The sequence below is a fragment of the Corticium candelabrum genome, chromosome 7 (assembly GCF_963422355.1).
Source record: "Corticium candelabrum chromosome 7, ooCorCand1.1, whole genome shotgun sequence".
In the NCBI taxonomy this organism is placed as follows: Eukaryota; Metazoa; Porifera; class Homoscleromorpha; order Homosclerophorida; family Plakinidae; genus Corticium; species Corticium candelabrum.
In genome coordinates this window covers 5855549-5866134 of record NC_085091.1, presented here as the reverse complement: position 1 = coordinate 5866134, position 10586 = coordinate 5855549, and positions in this window count along the sequence as shown.

Sequence of the window (10586 nt, the reverse complement as noted above, 5' to 3'; positions counted from 1 at the left end):
GGTGATTCTTAACAAGCGAGTTGGTGTCGTACGTACCTGAGAAATTGATGAAATCCCAAGCGGGAGAGTATGTGGAGATGGCGGATCTGTTGCTAGACAATAATATTATCGAGTTGCGACAACTTGAGCATGACGCGGGGTAAGTCTGGAACGACCGCGGAAAAGCGTGCACATCAGGTGACCCTGGAACCCACCTGGGTTCAGTTCTTCGCTACATATACTGTCAAATCGTTGAGAAGCATCACAACAGTGAAAATACCTATTGGCGTACCGGCGGATGATCGTAAGAATGGCATCTGGCTTGTCGACACCAGATTTACGAAGTACGCAGCAACATACACCTGCAGGAGCAACCTTCTTTACCAAACTGTTGTCGCGGGCTGGAGTTCCGTCGTGCGGGCTGGAGTTCCGTCGTGCGGACTAAGCCTGGAAACAGACAATGCAACCGCACTGTGTGCTCTATCAGTTCACATATAACGACAATAGATATAAATCACGACAATAGATATAAAAATCAGACGTCGATCGGAAAAGAAGCACAGAATCACGGAAAATTTAGCCATTATACGTATGTCACTCCTGCAACAAGACAGTAGTTCAAGGTCTACTAGTCGAAGAAAGAATATTTAATAATTTACGTTCACAGGCCTGACCTTAATCAAAACAACCAAAATGAGGGGAATGCGATTGCGTGACACCTACTTAGACCTCCTGCTATCTATAGAGGTCTTTATCCCCCATAATTCGTAAAGAGCGCAGGACAAGAATTGTATAAGCATTTCCCGATACTATCTCTCGCGGAAGGAAATGAGCGGAATGCGATTGCGTAATACCTACTTAGACCTCCTGCTATCTATAAAGAGGTCTTTATCCTCCATGATTCGTGGAGACCGCAGGGCAAGAACTGTATAAGCATTTCGCGATACTATCTATCGCGGAAGGATGTAGGCGGAGATAGTCTGGCTAAGCGAGACTAGTTTCAGCTGGCATGGCTTGTTTGGCGTCTTCATTGCGCCCAAGTAGATGGTCGCCATAATACCGACCGTGATTGTGTTTGGTGCAAGCTACGCAACCAATTACGTTTTGTTTAAGTAAGGCAAATCAGCAGTCAAGGCAGCGATTCAGAAATGATAATGCAATTGCAGCAAAAACTGCGCGTGAAGTAACTATCGTGCATTCTTCAATTTGTATAGGCGCACTGTAGCTTTGCGTTCGCGTCTGCGCACATTCTAGGGGCACGAAACACAGTCGCGAACGCTGATCCGCGAAACTGCTAGACTGGTCATTGATTGTTTGTTTGGTTCACATCTTGACCCGGCACCGCTTGAATTAAGTGAGACCAAGCGTGGCGGCGTTGATATGCGACACCCATATCGACAGGACTTCGGACTGCTGGAACGATCGGTTTCTTGCTTGGTCGGCGCAAGGCGAGCGATGTCCACGTTGCGAGCATACCATGCAGAGTACTGATGGTATCACAGTTTTTCGAGGGGGCTGGTATTGCACCAATTTAAATCTCGACTTCGGAACTGACTTTAGTGTTGTACGTGGCGTTCTTACCGCAAGTGGGTATCGCTCGCTCTACCGCAAGAATGCAATCTGTTAGAGGTGCGTCATGTTCACATTCAGCAAGGTGTATGAAACTCATCTTGCAGTTTCTCTTTGTTCTTGGTCATTCTTTGATCTTCTGCTCGCGGGAAAAATAACGGTACTGTACAATTCATAGCAGCCGTTGACTCGTCAGTTCATCTGACCGTTAGCGATGTTGCAGTGGACTCCCACTCGAACCCTTTCCTCGTGATAGGTAGGCTCATGCGGTCAGAAACAGATTCGTTCCGGTAGGGTGTGGATATCCATCCCGGGAGAACGGGTACGGCTTTACGTCTTATCTCGGCCACGCTGATTTACCTCAGCCGGCAAGATCGAGAGACAGATCCTTCGTTTCTGGGCTCTGATAAAATGCCTCTGTCTATGAAAGGACATGTCAAAGAAGTGCGGGTAGCACTAGAAGCCAGGGTTTGTGTCCGAATGCTAGGAGCACAGCTATAGGATAGGACTCCACAATTCTGACACTGGAGATGCAGAGAAGCGAAGTTTTGCAAGCACTACGTAAAAAGTTGACGCCAAGACTCTAGCGGCGTACTCTAGAACGTCATTAGCTTCTCGCCAAAGACGGAGTGAACACAAGTTAGCCGATGACATTACAGTAGCACGAGCTTTCTAGCCGCCGACTTGTTGTAGCGTATTTGAGTGCATGGTTGCTTTTGCAGTAGCGTGGAATTGACGCATGCTTGCAGGACAGTGACAAGGTATTCACCCTTGGCAGCTGCGCGGCTGTACGTAACTGAATGAGCTCTGGAGAGTAGATCCTGAATAAGTGGATGCGGTTCGATTTGGGTTCGCGTATTAGTGTCAGGTAGACAATTCTAGAAACTTTCTTATAACGGGCACTGCAGGCATGAGTATGGAGAACTGACTGGAAGACTGCCATCGATAAACACAGAACGAACAGCAGCGGTAGACACTAATGGCAAGAGATTGGTCGGGAATTATGGTGTAGAGAGCAGTGACGGCTTGGGCGAGTAGTACCCATCTTGGCGGAACGAGTGTCACCGATTGATTCGGATATCGAACTATGTCCCGGATCCTCGCCGGACACCGACCTCAAGCGAGGGAACATGCGGCATCCGACCACTCCTTCGTGGCCAGACCTTCAATAAAAGGCGAGCCGTACTACGGAAGACGACGTGGAGACAAGAGCACTGGATATCTCAGAAAGGTAATAATTCAATTATTTTAAGTACAGTTAAACACACTTCAATTCTCCTTGCGTCAACGGTGCTGATTAGGCAGAGAGACTGTAACCTGCGAATGTACGGATGCGTAGATAGTTGGAGACCGAGGGATATGCCCCAATTTTTGAGATGTGCGGTGCACGCTGAGCTTCTTTTATGGAAGGCAATGCACGCGGCTATCAGTCTAGCTTCCAACAGAGTAACGTGCCTTTCAGTTTCCCACCTTAAACCGCCAAGAACCCTATTGAATAAGTCTTATCCTATCTGCGTGAGTGTAAAAGACACCTCACGTAAAAGGTTGACAGGCCGGATCCCAAACAATGTCCCGGATCCTCGGCGTACACCAACCTTGAGCGAGAGTATATCAGGGGTCCGACAACTTTTCCGTGGCCAGATCTTGAATAGAAGGCGGTCCGTACTACGGGAGACGACGTGGAGACAAGTGACTAGAATTCACCTCAAGTTACAAAGTTTTCCAACAGATTTTCTCTGCTTAGTTTGGTATAATAGCGAAAATGATTACAGTCTATGACAAATAACACTAATTGTCACAACACGCAGTAAATTTTACACATTTATTAACAGCAAGATCAATTTCATAAGCCATCATGTTGTCATAATTGAAAGTATGCATACGCATTGACTACTGTAATTCAGTCAGCCAGTTCAAAAAGGAATCATGGTAATTGACAGAGCTTACTGTTGCACAATCACAAAAAATAATGAAAAGTAATAGCAAATAAACACAACATTATAAGAATTATTGCGAATAAAAATAAAAATTAAAACAACAAAAATGCAAAAGTCAATAAATGGCACACATAAAAGTTATTGCAGAAAGAGCCATACTTTTTTTCAGCCATTTTTAGTTAAAATTTTACTTACTTACATAAAAGACTGCATAAAAATTGAGTACAACCAAATAACAATGCACACGCTACTGTACTACGAAATGATTTATCATTTGATATTAAAGTAATAGCAAAATAAATATATTTACATAAAAGTTTACAGTCAGCATAGCTCATCGGTATGACAAAAAAACCCAAAACAACTTATCACGCCATACATACCGATATAGACAACTATATACTAAATAATATATGTTGGTAATAGAATTGATATACCGACATTAGCCGCAGCACGACTGCAGAGATGGGCATTGATGCTGTCCGGGCAAACATAGATATTGTATAAAGGAAAAGATCTGACGTGGGACCCGCAGACGCGTTGTCAAGACTACAACTTACAGTATAAGTGAAATAATCAGATTCAGGAGAAGACGTTTTGCAGTTTACAATGACGAGGGATCTACAAGTCACAGCTAAATATGTTGCAACGGCCACTAGAAAAAATCCTATACTGTCAAGGGTATACGAGACGATTATGAATGGGTGGCGAAAGTACGTAGACAAAGAAGAGCTCAAGCCATTCTGGAGTCGAAGACATGAACCGTTAGTGGAGCAAGTATGTATTCTTGGGGATCCGCGTAGTTATACCACCACGATATCGTGAGCAAGTGTTGCAGGATCCGCATAAGTGTCACATGGGGATAACACGAACCAAGAGTTTAGCGAGGAGTTATCTTTGGTTGCCTGGACTCGATCAAGCCATAGTAGACGTGGTAAAGAGTTGTCCAGTGTGTCAGGCGACGCGAGATAAAGCACAAAATGTGCCATTGCTATCTTGCCAGTAGCCTGAAAGACCGTGGAAACGAGTGAATGTAGCTTTTGCAGAGAAAGAAGGGAAGCATTTTTTGGGTTTGGTTGATAGTCACTCGAAATGGTTGTAAGTGATTCCGACAGGAAGTACTACAGCGGCAAAGACCGTGGAGTTACTGAGAGACTAGTTTGCACCATTCGGAATTCCACATGAATTAGTAAGTGACAATGGCCCACAATTCACAGCTGGGGAGTTTGGCGACTTTTGCAGAGCCAATGGAATCAGACATACCTTAGTGGCACTCTACCATCCAGCCAGCAATGTGGCAGCAGAGCGAGCGGTGAGGATCTTGACTTATTCACGTTTGAGAGTTGTACTCCAGAAGAAAAAAGGGGAGACAGAGATGTCCTTGAAACACAGATTGGCTAACTTATAATTACGTATAGGAGCACATCACATAGTGTAACAGGAAGAACACCAGGAGAATTGATGTTTGCAGTCCGATTCGCACCAAATTCAGTCTGCTAAGGCCAAGTTTGAGGAAGACTGTGGAGGAGAGGCAGAGCTACAAAGGAAGGGTCATGATTCTCAACGGATGAAAGAGCGAAACTTTGAGCAAGGAGAGAAGGTTGCTATATGAAACAAGCAGGGGAATCCGGAGAAATGGATGCATAGATCCGTAATCAAAGCAAAGGGACCGAAGAACTGCATCATCTAAACACCAGTTCAGAACGGAATGGTGCATGTTGATGACGTAGAGGCAGTTGGAGGTTCAGCTTCATATCAAAGAGTATTAGTACTCCTAAAAAGGGAACAGCAGAGAAGATGATTATGGGACTATTCCAACAGATTTAAGAAAAGATACTGTACCGAATGAAACGACTACCAGCACAAAGCATAAAGATACAAAGGCAACAAAGAGAACAGAAGAGACTGCAAACATGGTCGAATGACGTTATCCAAAAAGAGACAGGACGCTGTTAGTAAAATTAGATTTATGATGAACTGAACAGGGCACTAGCCTATGAAAAAGGAAGAAATGTAGTAGAGTGCACGCATGCGCAGTCTAGGTTTATAGTCTGAGTGTCTTCTAGCTGTCAGTCTACCAGTTACACTGTATACTAGTATCGTATGTGTGGTGTACGTAATATGCCAGTATAGAATATATTACACAAAACATCATTTAGCCACCACGGAACAGATAAAAGAAATTTTGAATGTTATTTTACGAGACTGCATACAGAAAGGAATTATGGTTGAACTTAGATAGCAAAGATTGTACGGATAAATGCTCTCACGTAAGACAAGCCAATAGCACGTAGTTTGGTGCACTGTCTGTCTGTCTGTCTCTCTCTCTGTCTGTCTGTCTGGCTGTCTGTATGTATGTATGTATGTATGGATATGGCTGTATGTCTAAAAACATATATTTAACATCACAGCTGTTAAAAACCTAATATAACTAAAACCTGTCTGTCTGTTTGTCTGTCTGTTTGTCTCTCTGTCTGTCAATACATATATTTCTTGTACAAGACATTGTTACAGTCTCTACAATACGCTAAAAATCAGCAAGTTCTAAGACAATTGGGACACAAGAGGTCTCTAACTACGATTAAGAGTTAAACAGTTGACAATAACCTAATAGAGTTACTAATGGCACCAATTGAATCACCACTATACTGGACTCTGCTCATCTTCTGCAGTAACACTGTTCCATTGCACTACTGCAAGGCTTTTGAGAATCGCGTCCTCCAGTGGTTCTTGAACTGGTCCTGTCTGTACTCAGTTATCCATTATAGCTATTGATAAAAGCTGGTTGAGATATTTTTGGGCCTCTTGCCCCCACCCACCAAAGTGGTCCATCACCAAAGAAATGAAATTCAGTGTAGTTCCACAAGGACGTGCCTTTTGCTGTATTTTTCATTTTTCAGCCTTTCTCTTCGAGGTGCATGATGCTGTCCCATCTTCTAGGGCTGCCTTTGGAAGAGCGTCAAGTGCCCGTGGATGTGCCAAAGAGATGCACTTCTTTACCGGAGTCAGGATCCACTACACATATGTCAGGTCTGCTGTCACAATCCAGAAAACGGTGTTTAGGTTCAGTTTTGTGAACAACATGCAGCTGGCTGAGGCAATCATACCATGTTTGATTTATTTTGTCATGAGTCCAGACAGGCCCTCCGCCATGCTTACATGTGATGAGCTGGTACCCATCCTCATCAAGTGGCTTTCCGCAGTCACATTAGATAATCCATTTGGCAATTGTGTTTGTCTGTCTGTGTCTGTCTGGCTGTCTAAAAGCTATTACAATCTAATATTACTAAAATCTGTCGGTCTGGCTGTTTCTTCTTCCGTCTGTCTGTCTGTGTCTGTATGTCTGTCTGTGTTTGTCTGTGCGTCTCAGGATATACATTTGAAACATCAAAGCTATTGCAATCTAACATAAATTAGATTTGTCTGTCTGTCTGTCTGTCTGTCTGTCTGTCTGTCTGTCTGTCTGTCTGTCTGTCTGTCTGTCTGTCTGTCTGTCTGTCTGTCTGTCCGTCTGTCTGTCTTCCTTCTGTCTCTTTCTGTCTGTCTGTCTGTCTGTCTGTCTCTCTCTCTCTCTCTCTCTCTCTCTCTCTCTCTCTCTAAAAACATGTATTTGATACTTCAAAGACATTATAATGTAATATAAAATCTGTCTGTCTAGCTGTCTGTTTGGTCGGTCTGTGCCTGTCCAAGGACATATATTTGAACATCAAAGCTATTACAATCTAACATAACTAAGATTTGTCTTTGTCTGTCTTTCTGCCTGCCTGCCTGTCTGTCTGTCTGTCTGTCTGTCTGTCTGTCTGTCTGTCTGTCTGTCTGTCTGTCTTCCTTTTGTCTCTGTCTGTCTGTCTCTCAAAACATATATTTGATATATCAAAGACATTATAATATAATATAAAATCTGTCTGTTTAGCTGTTTGTTTGTGTCGGTCTGTGTCCATCAAACGCACATAGATGGAGACGATGTTCTGCGGACCCATTTTGTTTTGTCTGCGCAAGCGTATCCTGGGCTTATACTTGGGCATGGGCGTATAGTTGGGCATGGGCATGGTTTCGGGCTGAAAGTTTTGACTTGTCGCACACAGCTTATATACGGGCTTGGGAGTTATTTTGGTACGGGCGTTATTACGGGCGATTACGGTGTATCAATAATAAGGTCTGTCTGTCTGTCTGTCTGACTGTCTGTCTGTCTGTCTGTCTGTCATTGAATTATTATACATTGAATTATTATACATCAACTGCAAATCACTATAGTAAATTCCAACTACACAGAAATTGCAAGCTTCTAAAGTCTTCAAACTACAGCTGCACGCACAAGAAAGGTACTAATAAAAAGAAAGTAGAGTAAGAGTGCAACAGTGAGAAACAAGTAGAAATATGATTACAATCTCCACAGAAGACGCACTAGACCACAATGTGGACAAGGTAAGGCTGCGATAATTCAAGGAGACTGAAGCAATCAGAGAAAGGTAGAAGACCGAGGAAAGCAAGTGAAGATGAAGAGGGTGAAAACAGCTACTTGTGAAAGACGCACTGGGCCACAGAAACGTGGGCAAGGTAAGGCTGCGATATATCCACAAAACCCTGAAGCCACTCGAGAAAATGAGATGAAGACAGACGTGATGGTAGAACCCCCGGCAGACGCACTAAACCACATGCACTTGGGCAAAGTAAGGCTGCGATACATCCAACATAATCTGAAGCCATCGAAGAGAAAAACAGACGTAGACATGTGCACAGAGTCAGCGGCAGCAAAGTTTGAATACACTTTAGTAAAATCAATAAAGAAACGACGACACAAAAAACAACAACAAGATCGTTTATTCCAGACAAAGGGACACCAACATTGAACTTGGTATGACGCAAGAAGCGATAGTGGCAGACGCCACCAACGCAACGAAACCTTCCAATAAGAACTGTTACTTGTTGCTTTAGCTCTTCCTTCTTCTATGAAGGAGAACCGTTTGACGCTGCACATCCGGGAATCTGTAAGTCTGCCTGTCTGTCTGTTTGTGTCTCTCCGTCTGCCTGTTCATGTTTGTATGTTTGTCTAAAAAAAATATTTGAAACATTAATGCTATTGCAATTTTATATAACTAACATTTGTCTGTCGGTCTGTCGTTTGTCTTTCTTTCTGTCTGTCAGTCCGTGTCTTTCTGTCTGTGCCTGTCTGTTTATATGTCTGTCAGTCAATATTTTAAACGTGTTACTTGTATTACAGACATCATTGAACACATTGTGAAGAACCAGAAAATACAACAGCATTTATTTCTTTGTATAATATTCTTAGTCAATACAATAGTAGTATATCTAATGAAACAAGAACAGCAAATTTGCACTAAATGGTATTTTTAATAATTACGTTAAGAAATGATCGGAAATGAAATCTAGGCACACATTGATAAGATCGCGTCAACATCTTCACGACAGCACGATGTCCTCAATAGGTTTTGCATTGATTATTTGTATATCAATGTTTCGAGGTAACTCAAATTTTGTTTTTGTTAATTAATAATAGTGTAATCTGTAGACAATTTACCGTAGCCTCGAACTTTCAGATCAAAGAGAGCACGAAGCACACGAAACTCTAAGCTGGACCAGAACAAGCGACTAAAATGATTTCGAAAATTGCTTTCTAAGCTAATCAGCGTCAACCAGATATAGACTAGCTAGCTGTAGAGCTATAGCGTTTTGTCGCGGAATCAAAGAGCCGTTGTTTCACGACGTCCGCCAAGATACCGTCGCAAACACGGGAGACGTCATTTATTCGCTCATTTCATTTACAAATATGATAGGTTTGAGTAATGTTTAGATAAAAGAACAGTATCTTTCTATCTCATGATCACTAGCTATGTGAACTATAAGTAAAACTACAATAGGCTGTTCGACTACCGTTTAGAACTTCCGAAATAAATTTAGTATGGGTTTGATCCAGACGAAAAGCATCATCTTTGCGCGTGCTCTGGTAGGGAAGTTCGAGGTGCACAGAAGCAATAATATCAAGTAAATATGACAGAAACACTAGTTACAATTGAACGTCGCTAAGTAGTAAACGTTGTTAAATGGCTGCAAACTATTGTATTTGCATTTACAGAAGTTACACACATCCGGGAAGTAATATTATCCGGGCTTACGAAAACTGCCAAAATGGCGTTGTCCACGGTACGATGCTGCGTCGCGTATTATGCTGTTTCAGTAGGCTAGACATCGCCTGAACGTTCTTCTTAGCATTGATAGTGTTGTCATTGATCGAAGGGTCTAATTGGGGGTTTGTCGGTTCAGTTAGGGTGTCGGGTGTGATGTATGAAATCATTTGACAGAGTTCACTGAGTGTAAGCAACTTGGCATCTCTGGACATCTAAGTCCAGTCTAACCGTTTTCTGAGTACGCTCTTGGTTTTTGTCTTTTCGAAAGTCTTTTGAGTGCCAATGGCGAGTCGCGTGGTAGGCTTGCGTACACGATGTCAAAGGAAATGAGTCCCCCTAAGAAAATCCCCCTTCGAACAGAATATTGATATCCTATGAAATAATGTTCCCTGGGGACACAATTGTAACATGGTTACGGCCTGTCGACGTTCACTAAGCCCGGAAGCGAGGGGCGCACGGGTAAGACCCCTTTTTGTTACGTGTCGGTTTCACATCACCCAGGCTCTCTCAAACTGACGCGGACGGGCGGGCCATTACCGTATCCATTATGTACACGTGACACCGGAAGTCAGCAGGCACAATATAAATAATAACACAACAGATCAGCATCCACGTCCACAAGAGGTTATACAAGCTCTAGACGTCATCATACTAATGACACAGGTAGATTGACTGTAATTAATAAACAACTATTGGATGATCTGTGTTTGGTTCTGGTCCTCAAGTTCTTTCTTGAAGATTTACAGTAGACGGTGTAGATAAGAAGAGCAGACATCGCGGAATTAGGGGAAATGAGACAAGGAAGTTGGTTTAGACGTATGCCATGTTCTCCGGGCGTATTGCACATGCGCATTACTGTAATAGTTGTGAAATCACTGCGGCCCTGTTCGGATGCGGGTGGGTGATGTGTAACAGACATGCAACAAATAGGAGCTTAAAGTACAATGAAACACAC